Raw genomic sequence first — 15,064 nt, 5'->3', positions numbered from 1 at the left:
AGGTTTCCTGATAATATTGGAGGTTGGTCTGGACCTCGGGCTGTCAATGGTGTGGCTGCAGAGGCTATGGGAGCACTGGAAATGAATCCAAGAACCTTCAATGTCTCCGAAGGGATTCTCTTTTGCTTCTCTTTCTCATTGTCGGGCAATGATTACTGCCTCCGTTTGCCTTAATGGCAGACAAAGGTTGAAGTATATCATGTATATTACATTTTATGTATTACTACATGACAATAAAAGGAACCTTGTAACTTGTGCCTTGAAATCTGAGATGGAGAGAAGCAATAATACTTTATGGCTGAAAATAACTGCCTGTGGCCACTGGAATCACAGTGGACATGATGAGATAACCACGCAAGGCATCTTTAGAGTGAATCAAATGAATTTACTCTTCAATACCTGCGCAACCTTTTAAAGCCCGAATCACGCGCCTGACACCTGCTGACATCATCACGCACTGATGTCACATAGCTGGTTCAATGCTTTCTGGGAGTTGTAGGGCCTCCATAATGCCGCTACAGCCTCACCCCCACCCCCTCCCCCCCAAGAACCAGCAGAAAGGTTTGTCTGTATTTTAGGTGGTCAACCTCTGTGACGAACTGTTGGCTGCTGCAGTGGGGAAGACTTGTCCACATAAGCTAGTTTAAGCTTGTCAATAGTGAAAGACTGTAGCTTCTCTCTAATGTCCAAAATACAGGTTGACCTAGTTTGCCTGAGTATCTTATTAAGTCTTTTGTAGGGCGTCTGCAAAGGTTGACCAAGTGTTCCCCTATGGAGAAAGACGTATTCACAGTTTTTGAGGTCCTTGGGAACAAAGGAAGAATGTTCTTCATGTGATGATGGTGGCATAGAGGTCAATTTTCTTACAGTCTCCCTTAGCCTGGTCAACAGTTCCTTAGGATCATCGCTGGTGTTGGAGTGGCAGGGGATGAACTCCCCTGGAAGCACCAACGGTGCGCCATACATAAGCTCTCCAGATCCAGTTTGGAGGTCTTCCTTTGGAGTTGTTCTAATGTCCAGTAATACCCAGGCAGATCATCAGCCCATTTCAGGCCATCTAACTGAGCCATCAAGGCTGACTTGAGATGTCAATGAAATCTTTCCACCATTCCATTAGCCTGGGAATGCTAGGCATTTGTATGATGAATTGATATACTGAGAAGCGAGACAAGGCTGTCCACAGTGAGGAAGTAAATTGTGGTCCTATATCTGAAGTAACATGCACCAGTAAACCAAAACAAGGCACCCAGGAACTGAGGAACCCTCGAGCACAAGTGTCTGCAGTAGCATCTACCATAGGCAAGGCCTCGGGCCATCGCATATCCTGTCTATTACTGTAAAAAGATAACAGTATCCTCTTGAAACAGGAAGCGGACAAACAATATCCACGTGGTCATCAATGTGTAATGTCTTTTTTTTAGACCGTGCCACACAAACCTGTCAGAAACCATACGAATGGTCGATCTAATTGACGGATGTGAGAGACCATGCCCAGAGTTGAATTCTTGACGTTTCCATGATGCTGGAACTACTGGGCGTGGGTGCACCATTGATATATCACAGAGGAGTAGTTTTCCATGAACTCCAAACTGGGCATCCTTCAATTGCGGTTTGTGATTGTAGTCCGATAAGCATTCGTCTCATTGTCATGTTCTTGGGCCGTGGCCAAAGCTGTGTAGTCAATACCTTGATCTACAGATGAAACCTCAAGTGGAGCAGAACAGGACAGAGCATCAGCTACTACATTGTCTTTTCCAGAAATATGTAGTAATTTGGAGAGAATTCTGAAATGAATGATAATTGCCATTGTTGTCGCATTGACCAGGGCTCTACGACCTTGGAAAACACAAAAATTAAGGGTTTGTTGTCAGTACACATAGTAAAATCTCTGCCCTCCAAAAAATAATGAAAGTGTCATCTTTAAGAAGGCATTGTTTCCCTCTCCAGTCCAATGGATAGTTTGGCATTTTTGGACAGTAAATCGTAAAGAGGCTTCATGATATGAGTTGCTCCCAGAAGAAACCGATGGTAAAAATTTACCATTCCTAAGGATTTCTGTAGACTTTTAACTGTAGCAGGACTTGAGTACTTGGTAATGGCCTCAACTTTGGATGGCAGTGGAGTCACGCCTTCCTGAGTAATCCTATGCCTCAAGAAATCAATCTTTTCATGTAATGTCAACTTAGAAATCAGAAGAAAGCCTGAGAGTACAGCAATGGTACATAGAAATGAATAAATGTATTCCATTGGAAAAAATAACATATAATAAAAAAAATAAAGTCACATTATTTGAACAAATTTGGGAACCGTACATGGAACACAACCGAGAGGGCCTACCGCGAACCTCCACCCCCTAAAATGATAGAATGAGAAGAAGATGAAATGAACTGATCCAGTGTGTAAAAATAGAAAACAAAATTTTCTTGTTTATTTTCATTGTGTGATGACATTGTTTAATGGTTTTATTGTATTATATATGTTGAACGTTTAATGGGTCTGGAGGGGGGTGGGAAGGAAGGAGGGAAGGGAGGGGGGAAAAAGGGGAGAAAATGACACTGTGTATATTCAAGAGGGAAATGTTTGTGTGTATTTTGATTAATATGGTTCATAGTGTGAAAAATTTAAAAAATTAAAAAAAAAGAAATCAATCTTTTCTTGTACAAAAATGCATTTATCTGGATTGATGATCAGTCCAAATTCTTGAAGACGAATAAAAAGTGTATGAAGATGTTCCAAATGTTCCTCCTTGGTCACACTGGCCACTAACATGTCGTCGATGTAAATTAACACATTGGTCATACCACATCCTAAAACATCAAGCATCTAAAAATTTGAATAACCCAAATGGGGTCATTATTGCTATTTTGGAATTTCTTCTGGTTCTACTAGTACATGGTGATAGCCACACACCAAGTCTATTATGGAGAAGATCTTCGCTCCATGCAAGTTAGCCAAGAAATCCTGAATATGAGGTACCAGATAATGATTCCAGAATGGGGGCATCTCCACATGGTCACCAACTTCCATTGTCTTTTAGGACCATATGTAATGGGGATGCTCAGGGGCAGTCAGAACTATGAATTATGCCTAGTTCCTCCATCTTGGCAAATCCTTTCTTAGCTAAGCACAGCTTCTCTGGAGACAGAGAGATCAAGGAAAGGGGGGAGTATTGCTAGAGATGGACCAACTGAATGTGAGATCGGAGTGGAAGTTGGCAGCAAAATGGGTGAAGTCACCAAGCTCATCATGGGTACATGAGGCAGCACTGAAGGAGTTGAGTCATCTCCTATAGATGCTGAATAAACCAACTGAATTTCCTCCAGCTTTCACCCTGATCTCAAATTCACTTAGTCCATCTCTGGGAACACTCTCGCCTTTCTCGATCTTTTCACCTCCATTTCATGAGACAAACTCTATACAGATATTTTCCATAAACCTACTAACTCCCACAGTTACCTCCGCTACATCTCTTCACACCAAATCCCTTGTAAAGGTTCTAATTCCTCGATCTGCGCACCAGATCCACTTCCACGATGAGCTCTTTTCATTCCAGAACATCTGTAATGTACTCCATAAAAACATAGCTTCCTCTCTACTGCCATCAAGACGGCCCCGACCTGCATCTTCTCCATTTCACGCACATCTGCCCTGGATGCAGCAAGATATAAGATTCCCTTTGTCTTCACCTACCACTCCACCAGACTGCATGTCCAAGTTATCTTCCTCCATCATCTACACTATGATCCCACCAGCAGACATATGTTTCCCTCTCCTCCCCTCTCTTCTTTCTGCAAGGATTACTCCCTCCAGGACTCCCTCCCTCATTCATTCATCCCTTCCCACTAATCACCCCTTGATAATCCTATGACTGCAAGAAATGTTCCACTTGCGCTCACACCTTCTCCCTCACCACCATTTGGGGCCTCAAACAGCTCTTCTGAATGAAGCAACCCTTCACTTGTGAATTTGCAGGGGTCATCTATTGCATAATCTGCTCCTGTCAAGGTCTCCTCAACATCAAAGAGACTGGATGCAGAATGGGAGGTTATTTTGTTGAGCACCTTCACTCTGTCACTGCAATGACAGGGACTTCCCAGTGGCCAACCATTTTATTTCCACACTGACATGTCTGTCCATGGCCTCCATGCTCTGCCAAACTGATTCCACCTGAACAACACTTAATATTCCATCTGGGCACTTTCCTACTAGATGGGATTACATTGACTTCTCCAGTTTCCATTGGATCCTCTCTCTCTCAATAGACAATAGACAATAGACAATAGGAGCTGGAGTAGGCCCTTCGGCCCTTTGAGCCAGCACCACCATTTTACAGATCATGGCTGATCACTACCATCAGTACCCCTTTCCAGCCTTATCCCCATAACCCTTAACTTCTTTGCCCACTAGAGTCTTATCTAACTCTCTTTTGAACATAATCAGCGAATCTGCCTCTACCACCCTCTGTGGCAGAGCATTCCAAAGATTCACACTTCTCTGGGTAAAAAAATGTTTTCTCATCTCCGTCCTAAAGGGCCTACCCTGTATTCTTAAACTATGCCCTCTAGTCCTCGTCTCCCCCATCATTGGGAACAAGTAATCCGACTTCACCCTGTCTATCCCCTGATAATTTTGTATACCTCAATCATGTCCCCCCTCATCCTTCTAAACTCCATCGGATACAAGTCCAGTTTTTCTAGCCTTTCAGCATATGTCAACCCCGCCATCCCTGGAACTAACCTTGTAAATCTGCGCTGCACATCCTCTATAGCTAGTATGTCCTTCCTCAAAATTGGAGACCAGAACTGGACGCAATACTCCAGGTGGGGTCTCACCAGGGCCCTGTACAACTGCAGAAGGGCGTCTCTGTTCCTATACTCCAATCCCCTCTTTATGAAAGCCAACATGCCATTTGCCTTCTTCACAGCTTTCTGAACCTGCATGCTAGTCTTCAGTGACCGGTGAACAAATACTCCCAGATCCATTTGCTCCTCCCCACTCCCTAGCTTGTCTCCATTTAAATAATACTCAGCTTTCCTATTATTGCCCCCAAAATGGATAACCTCACATTTGCTTACATTGAACGTCATCTTCCATTCATTCAGCAGCCCACTCCCCCAACCTGTCCAAGTCCCTCTGCATTTTCCTGACATCCTCCTCACACCCCACACCGCTACCCAGTTTTGTGTCATCTGCAAATTTGCTCAAGTTATTAATAATCCCCTCATCCAAACCATTTACATAAATTACAAACAACTGAGGACCCAATACCAATCCCTGCGGCACTCCACTCGTCACATCCTGCCATCCTGAAAAAAGACCCGCTTACCCCAACCCTTTGTTTCCTATTTCTTAACCAATTTCCTATCCATGTCAGCACCTTACCTCCAATACCATGCTCCCTGATCTTGCCCACTAGTCTCCCGTGCGGTACCTTATCAAAGGCCTTCTGGAAGTCCAAATACACCACATCCACTGGCTCTCCCAAGTCCACCCTCTTTGTCACATCCTCGAAAAATTCCAGAAGGTTAGTCAAGCATGACTTACCCTTAAGGAATCCATGCTGACTAGCCCTTATACTATTATTTCTGCCTAAGTGTTCTGCTATTACTCCTTTTACGATAGACTCCAATATCTTCCCCACCACCGACGTCAGGCTGACCGGTCTATAATTTCCCATTTTCTCCCTCCCTCCCTTCTTAAAAATCGGCACCACATCAGCCACTCTCCAATCCTCAGGGACCTCCCCCAAATCTATGGAACTTTGGAAAATGTCGACCAGTGCTTCCACAATTTCCATAGCAACTTCTTTAAGCACCCTGGGATGCAGCCCATCACGCCCTGGGGATTTATCAGCCCTCAGTCCCAACAATTTACTCACAACCTCCTGTTTCTGGATCCGGATATCCATTAGATCCCCTACTTCCCCAGGAAAGTTCCCCAAGTTTCTTGATACCGCATGACCACCATCCACTAACTGACCATAACCTATATCCTCCTTGGTGAAGACAGTTGCAAAGTATTTGTTAAATTTCTCAGCCATCTCCTTGTTTCCGGTAATAATTTCACCCTTTTCCATTTTTAATGGACCAATTTTAGACCGAACCAATTTCTTCCTCTTCACATATTTAAAAAAGCTTTTGCTATCCTCCATTATATTATTTGCTAATTTCCTCTCGTACTTCATTTTCCCCTCTCTTATGACTTTCTTAGTTACCCTCTGATGCTCTTTGAAGGTTTCCCAATCCTCTAACTTCCCACTCGGCTTCGCTGTCCTATACTTACTCCCTTTGGATTTGATATTACACTTGATTTCATTAGTTAGCCACGGCTGCCATTTGCATCTCCGAGAGCCTTTCCTCCACTTTGGAATAAATTTGTCCTGAAACCTGTGAAAAATGTCCAAAAATACCTGCCATTTTTCCCCAGTTGTCCTCCCAGCTAGTGTATCTTTCCATTTTATTTTGGCTAGCTCCTCCCTCATAGCTGCATAATCCCCTTTATTTAACTGCAGTACAGATGCTTTCGACTTCCTTTCTTTTTTCCTTTCTAATTGCAGCTCAAAAGTAACCATACCATGGTCACTATTCCCTAATGGCTCCCCTACATCGAGGTCACTTATTAACTCTGCGTCACTGCACAGCACCAAGTCCAGAATCGACTTCCCCCTGGTAGGTTCCTCCACTAGCTGCTCCAAGAAAGTATCTCGTAGACATTCAATAAACTCAGTCTCTTGTGCTCCTGCCCCCGTCTGATTATCCCAGTCCACCTTCATGTTAAAGTCCCCCATAACTACTGTATTGCTACCAGTTTGACATGCCACTCTTAATTCCTGATTTATACTTCTACTGATATCTAAGCTACTTTTCGGAGGCCTGTAAATGACCCCCATTATGGTCCTCATGCCTTTACCATTTCTTAATTCTATCCAAACAGACTCTACCCCACCTGTTTCAATGTCTTTCCTTTCAAACGCCTGAATTTCATTTCTTACCAACAGAGCTACCCCACCTCCTCTTCCTAACTTTCTGTCTTTTCTATAGGACGTGTACCCGGGAACATTTATTTCCCAATCCTGCCCTTCCCGCAGCCATGTCTCCGTTACTCCGACAATATCATAACCTCCCATTGCCATTTGTGCCTCAAACTCATCCATTTTATTCCTTACACTCCGTTCATTCATACACAATACCTTGATACCATATCTCCTTTCTCCCTCCACCTTTGTTCTCGATGCACTTGCCCCTACTCTCCTATTCTTTTTAGTTTCCTTTTTCCTTATTGTTTCACCGTCTAACGGAACCACCCCTATATTCACTCTCCTATCTGCTTCCCTATCAGTCCTGTTCCCTTCCCCCTGCCAAATTAGTTTAAATCAAATCTGACAGCATTTTTAAACCTAACTGCCAGTATATTGACCCCCATTGCATTCAGGTGTAAACCATCCCTCCTGTAGAGGTCTTGTCTTCCCCAGAAGAGATCCCAATGGTCAATCCCTGCACTCTGCACCATTCCTCCAGCCACACATTTAACCTCCTGAGTTTATTATTTTTGCCCCCACCCATGTACAGTACAGGTAGCAGCCCCGAGATTACAATCCTGGAGGTTCTGCTTCTTAACCTCCTTCCGAGCTCACGGTAGTCCCTCTTCAGGTTCTCCTCCTTCATCTTATCCACGTCATTTGGACCCACGTGTATCAGGACTTCTGGCCGTTCACCTTCCCCCCCCAGGATACTCTGAACCCTATCCGAGACGTCTCACACCCTGGCTCCTGGGAGGCACACACCATACGTGAACACTTGTCAGGTTCGCAGAATCTTTTGTCTGTTCCCTGACGATGGAGTCCCCAATGACCACCTTGTTCCCCTTCCTTCCTTTCCGCACCACCGGTTCCCTTGGTGCAACCTCTGGCAGGTTATCTTCCCCAACTACATCCAATACACTATATTTGTTGCTAAGAGCAGTAGCCACCCGGGTGCTCACCACAGAGCTAGCAACTTTCCCCCTCCCCTGACAGTAGTCCACTTACCTGACCCCCCCAATCCAGGGGTAAGCACTTCCCTGAGCGTTGTATCTATAAATTCTTCACTCTCCCTGATAAGCCTCAGATCATCAAGCTGCAACTCCATTTCTTTAATTTTATTTTTTAATGCTTGTGCCTCATTACATCCCCTGCAGGTATGTCCTGTGGGAAGATTTAAGGTCCTGTCGCTTACCTCCTCACTCTCTCTTGCGAGCCTAAGGTCATCAAGCTGGAGCTCCAGTTCATCAACTCGGCCCCTAAGGAACCCCACCTCTTTGCACCTGGCACAGATATGGTCATTTGGGAGGGTGGAGGTCACCCATGGCTCCCACATCTGGCAACTTGAGCAGAGCACTAACCCCATAGGCATGGCTCAGCTTTTTAATGTACAGTGCACTCACCTAGGAAGTGCTAATTCTCTCTCTTTCTCTTTCTCCTTTCCCCCAGCTCCAAACCCCCTTTTCTCTCTATTCAGAGAGCTCCCCCCTTCCCATCAATCCTCAACTATTTTCTCATCTACCCTCCCACCCACATCCACCTCTTGCCTGTTAGCCAGTGCTCCTCCCTCTGTCCCTTATTTCTTCATCTCGTCCCCCCACCTTTTTATTCAACTGCATTTTGCTCATACCTTGGCAAAGGGCTTAGGTCCACATTGTTGGTTCTATCCCTCTGCTTCCTATAGATGCTGCCATACCTACTGAATTTCTCCACCTCTTTTGGGTCATGCAACACCAGATAGTCCATCTGGGTGCTCTCCATCCAAATGATTTTAACATCAACTTCTCCAGTATCCTTTAAGCCCATCCCCTGAGTCTCTCTACTGACCTATCCCTCTGTCTCCTTTCCTCCTGGTTCCCTCTCCATTGAGAGGCTCGTGGTAGTACTGCAGATGCCTAAACTTTTATCTGGAATTCTGAAAATTAGTAACCTCCAAAAACTGGCACTTTTTTGATTAAAGATTGGAGTCTGGCACCAAACATGACCTGAGGCGACCCTTGCTCAACTCCCAATGTATCCTGTCACCTTGCGCATCGATAATTTGCTGTATCATCATGTAATAAGTAGCCCTTCATGGGGCGTTCCACCGTTAACTTGTGCGATTATCAGTTTATAAGAGCAACTCCCTTTCGAGCGTTATCGTCTCCCATCCATACAGTTGACTCTACCAGTCAGAATATGGCAGAGAGAGCTGCGAAGTCCCCTATGAGTTGCAGTAGGCACTTTCAGGTGGCCAATTGCCCCACATGTAAAGCCGCATGTTTAGGCAATATGCGGCTGCTTTGAGGCCACCTGAATGTGCAGGAGGCACTCTTGAGGCAAGCTATATAACCCTCCTCCGAGAGGGATAATCAGCTCAGCTCAGTGGCTCCCCCAGCCACCTGAATGCAGCTGTCTGAAAGCAGATGTTAAAGGGTCAGGCTACACTGGGCAGGAGCTGGAGTGTGCTCAGAGCCACATCCTGTGCAGCTGTGTCCTTCAGGTGGCCAGCGTGGCACTTTAAACACTGCCACCTGAACGGCAATTTAAAGGGCCGCTTCTGCTTCTTCAGGTGCATTCTTAGCGTAAAATGCACCTGAAAAAGCCTAGTGAGATACAGAAAAGAAAACTTTGTTCATTAGCGATTACACAGAAAGTGGAGTTATTGCAGAAGCTTGATAGTAGCGTATCTTGGCGTCATCTAATGGAAGATTATGGTGAGGGATCATCCACCATATAAGATTTGAGTAAACAGAATGGTTGTTTAAGTTTTACAGTGACAGTGATGACCACAGACTGATCAATAAAAGGAAAAATTTGCATAGGGCAAAAAAATGGAGATATTGACTGACTGCTTATTGAGTGTGTGTGCCAATGAAGAATTAATGCATGCCACAGACTGGTCTGCTTGTAATGAAACAAGGTCGATCAGTTAATTGGTGGGATGGAACGACGTTCATTTATCAGTGAGCATGAGGTTATGGCTGTTTATTCAATTAAAGAGAGATTGTTTAGACAGAAGCCTCTTTTAATTAAACAGACGACACTGGAAAAAATCTTTAAAGAGTTCATTCTGATGCGATGTTTGAGGTATAATGTGCGTTTACGACATTTGCACTGTTTGAGATGTCTGCAATGTCTGAGCCAGTTTTATTTTGAAGTTTTACTTGAAAATAATAAAAACATGCTTGTGATATTATGGTCTTATGCGCCCCCAGTTTTGGGCGATTTTGCGTGATTTTGAAATATCGCATTTGCTGAAAGGGAATGCCATTTTAAAATGATTCCAAAATGCAGAAGAATTCTGAACAATGGCATTCCGATTCCGGTCCCAATGATTCCTGATGAAAGGTTACTCAGCTGCATTACTAATTCCAAATCCAAGCTATTTAATATGAACCTATTTTCCTGCCATGTACCTTGGTAAAGAAGCTTGGGACGTTTATGCTTAATCCCAATGACTGACAGCATGTTGGTAACTTTATCAGGAAGAATTAGAGATTGGGATTCTTTGTTTACAAGTGAGTTCCCTTTACCTTGTATCAAGCAATGTTGGAAGCAGACAGTGACCTTGAATGAACTGTGGAGCTAATGGTTCACTGCTGTGCAGAGTTAAAACGATAACACGATGTGCAGTCATTCATAAGGTTACCTCAGAGGGCAGCCCAAGGCTCACTTTTCTCTGATGCACAGGATAATGCAATTTTTTTTTAGACATACAGCATGGCAACAGGCCATTTCGGGCTATGAGTCCATGCCGCCCAATTTACACCCCATTAACCTAAACTCCTGGTAAGCTTTGAATGGTGGGAGAAAACCAGAGCCCCGGGGAAAACCCATGCAGACATGAGGCGGACATACAAACTCTTTACAGACAGCATGAGATTTGAACTCCTGTACCGATCGCTGGCGCTGTAAAGGTGTTGTGCTAACCATTACGTCAACTGTACTACCCCGTGGAAGTTCTTCTGATGGCCCAAGGACCCAAAGTTTTACAAGAACAGCTTTTGCCAAGAATGCTGTGTACAATGATCAATAATTTGTTCCAGACTTGTACCACATATGACTACAGTGGTAGAAATTTTATTTTTATTTGCAATGCCTGTGGTAGATTTTGCGTGTTCTCATATAATTGCTGCAAATATTGATTTTCTCTCAAGTTATTGATATTTTAGTTTTAAAAATTTCTTAAAATATTGAAGGGATTAGTATTTATGTTCCTTCACACACTTATCTTCAATGTATGCTGAACATGCTTAACAAATGTTTATCACCCAACTACTGAACTGTAAAAAGGTGATAAACATTTCAAGAATAAAGCCAGAGAGATCTACTGGGCTCAGGCCATATGTGCAAGGTTTGGCATAGGAACAGTGTCAGTGATTGCAGGCAGCTGCTTCTTCTTCCTGTGGGTCAGCAGGATGCCAGATGCAGAGCATTGCCATCTGCACCAGAAACACCTGCAATCTCCAACCAGACGGCATTAATATTAACTTCTTCGTTTTCCTTCAACCCCCACCGTCTCTCTTTCCCCACCCCTGTCTCTTTTACTCCAACTTCCTACCCGTTCCTTTCCTTCTCCTATCATCGAGCTCTCTGCCCTCCCCGCATCTCTTCCCAGCTTTCTTCTCTTTTACCATCCCACTTGTCTCCACCTATAACCTCTTATGTTCGCCTGCTCTCCTCACCCTTTTCCTTCCTCCCTCCTCTCCTCCCCCCTCTCCCCACATGTATATTCAGGCATCTACCTATTTTTCTTGAGTACTGCCGAAGGGCTCAGGCCTGAAATGTTGATTACCTTTTACTTCCTCTAGACACTGAGTTTCTCCAGCACTTTTGTGTATTGCACCTGCAGGCAAACAAGATCAGAGTTCAACACTGCCCTCCACTAATACTCTCACATTTTAGCAGATTAGAGAGTTTTCTACCCATGGTTCAACTTGCAGTCCTGGCCCCATTAAATGCTAGGATGTACCAAATACGATGCATCTCCACTAGTGTAAACTCTAGCTTTCAGCCCTATTTTCTGAACAAGAATCTCAATAGAAGCAGCCTCCAATAAGATGTGGTTCCCAAGAGCCAATAGGTATGGATAGGGGGGCTTAGAAGGATATGGACCAAATCTGGGCAAATGGGAGTACTCCAGAATAGCAGTTTGGCCAGCAAGGACAAATTCGGCCGAAGCTGCAAGACTCTGACTTTGACATGCAGGGTAGGTCTGGTGCATCAGGCCCATGGTAAAGAGAGTTCGAACTTCTATTGTAAATTGTGACTTGACTACAATGCCCCTTTATAAAGTGGATATTAATCTGTGGGGACTTTTGTGCTTCTGGGAATTTGATCTCCCAGAGCATCATTAACTGTAGCATTTGCAACAAATAGGGTATGTTATCTTACCCAAAGAACTGCAAGCAATGTTAATTTTATTCCTCTCCGCTCCTCCCACCAACACACACTTCAAAAGCTGCAGAGAATCCCAGACTTCACTAGAGCACTCTCATTGCTATTGCCTCTTTACCTCACAGAACTCAAAGGCATGGCCACCATGCAATCAGACATCAGTTGTTCACAACAAATTGGGTTAAATTCTGACCCCAGTGCTGTCCATGTCGAATTTGTACATTCTCCCTGTGAGAGTATGAGTTTCCCTTGTGTGACCTGGGTCCCGAGTCAACCTGCAACTCTACTTACAGGCTATCCTGAAAGTCCCAGGTCCCTTTGCATCTGTGTATTTTCAATTTTTTTCCCCATTTTAAGACATGGTCTGCCCATTTATACTTTCTACCAAAGTGCATGACCTTACACTTTCCGACATTATATTTCATTTGCCACTTCCTGATCTGTCTAAATAAGTGTGGAAGCATTATGGTTCTAAGCAGTGGTATAGAGTCAATGGATCTAATGGCATCTCCATCTGGTAAGGATGCTGCTGGGGTAATGGTGTTCATAATTCTGAATTTTGGTGGCTTCTCTCCTCGACAGCACTGGAATTATGAACAATTTCCCATGAGTTTTGGAGCTAGTATGTAAGTGTCTGGTGCCCACATGAAGAACCATTGTGTTGCTTGTTCCTTCGTCTCTATTCTATTACACTCATTTTCAGTATCTGGGAGTTCCCATTTCTGTCAGAATGTGGCTTGCAAATGAATTGGCATCATTGGGTGTGCATTTGATGCTTGAAAATTCCCTGTTAATTGTGCAACTGGCAAAATTTTATCTGGAAATGATTCCTAATGCAATTTACTTTGGGTATAAGCAATTTTGGACCATGTAGCACTAAAAGGAACTGTACACCCAAATCTTGATTTCTGGGCACTGAGATTTAGTCACTAACCCACAGTAAATGTGCCATAAATTCCAAAAGCAATACAAGGTTTCTAAAACATTAAAAAGGCATCATCTAACTGTAACACATGTGTCTCTCCAGCTCTAAGTTGCAGCTGCCAATTTTTTCTCTTGGCATCTGGAATAGAAATAGAAAATGATGGCAAATTTAGCAGTGGACTCTATCATGAAGAGAAAATCAAAGTTAGCATTTCTGGTCAATGACCTGCCATCAGAATTGAAGAAAAAAAGAAAGAAATTTAAAAAAATATATAGACAGGGAAAAAGATGGAAGGAAAGAAACAAAAGGAAGGTCTTGTAGCGTGTGTGCTACCACAAAATGTGGACAGAAGGACACACACCCAAGAAGTCAACGTCGAAGACTGATTGATTGCACTGGCAGCTCTGCCTATATTCTCTCCCTGCTGCTGACGACAGGGGTGACATCATAGTGGCGCCAGCCTCAGATTGGTTGGCATTCCCGCCGTTGCTCGTTGATTCCCACTGTGCCAGTTACCACCTGGGACGAAGATCATTGGCCCTCGAGGAGTCTGAGCGGTCGCCGGCCATCTTGAGTAACAGGTCACGTCCTGGTTAGTGGGCCGCTACAGTCTCTTACTGAGTAGAAGACAGCAAGAGACTGAATTGTAAAAGAGATGATAAAGGGAAAGAAATGAAAAGAAGGTAAAAGCACAAACAGCAGAATCATTACGAGAAAATACTGAGATTGGTATTGAGACCAGAGGTTGTAAAATGCCTCAGCCAAAGATAACGTGCTGTTTCTTGTTTATGAGAGAGAGAGAGAGAGAGAGAGAGAGAGAGAGAGACAGGCAGGCAGACATACAGAGAGGGACACAGAGAGACAGAGGGAGACAAAGAGAGAGAGGAAAGAGAGAGAAATAGAAATAGGAGAGAGATGAGAATAGGAGAGAGAATTGAAGTGACAGACAACAAGAAGCTTAAGGTCACCCTGGTAGAGTAAATAAAATGCTGCATTAAACATTCTATTCTGGTTTTTGTCTCCCCAGTGTTGAAGAGCCCACATCATGAATTATAATAAAGTAAGTTGGAATAAATACATACAAGTTTCATCTGGAAGAAATGTTTATACAAAGAGAACAGCAAGGGAAGATCTAAAAAGTCATTGGGTCATGTGCACAGAAACAGGCCTTTCAGCCCAACTTATCCTTGCTGACCATCTACACCAATCCCTTATTCCAGGACTTGGTCCTTAGCACTCTCTGCCTTGGCCATCCATGTGCAAGTCTAGATATTTCTTGAACATTGAGACAGGCTGCTTGGACCAAACCATTCAGCAGTGTACTGCAGGTTCCAAATAATTTTCAGGATTAATGAGGTTTCCTCAGATTTCTTGCAAATTAAAGACCTAGCCAAAGGGTGATGAATCTGTGGAATTCGTTGCCACAGATGGCTGAGGGGGCAAACCTACTGAGTATATTTAAAACAAAGGTTGATAAGTTCTTTATTAGGAAAGGTGTTAAAACTTATGGGAAGAAGGCATGAGAATGAGATTGAGAGGAAAAACACATCAGCTGTGATTTGAATCCAGAGTGAACTTGATGAGCCAAATGGCATAATTCTGCTCTTATGTTTTAGCTGTTATATCTGATAAAGAACTCCTATTGAGAATTTGTTAGTGAGGACCATTGAACAATCTCCAAGGAGATGTGGCAGTGATGGAGAATGGGAATGATGTTCTTTAGCTCCAGAGGCATGCTGATT

The sequence above is a fragment of the Narcine bancroftii genome, chromosome 7, assembly GCF_036971445.1.
Source record: "Narcine bancroftii isolate sNarBan1 chromosome 7, sNarBan1.hap1, whole genome shotgun sequence".
Lineage (NCBI taxonomy): Eukaryota > Metazoa > Chordata > Chondrichthyes > Torpediniformes > Narcinidae > Narcine > Narcine bancroftii.
Note: the sequence above shows the minus strand (reverse complement) of the source record.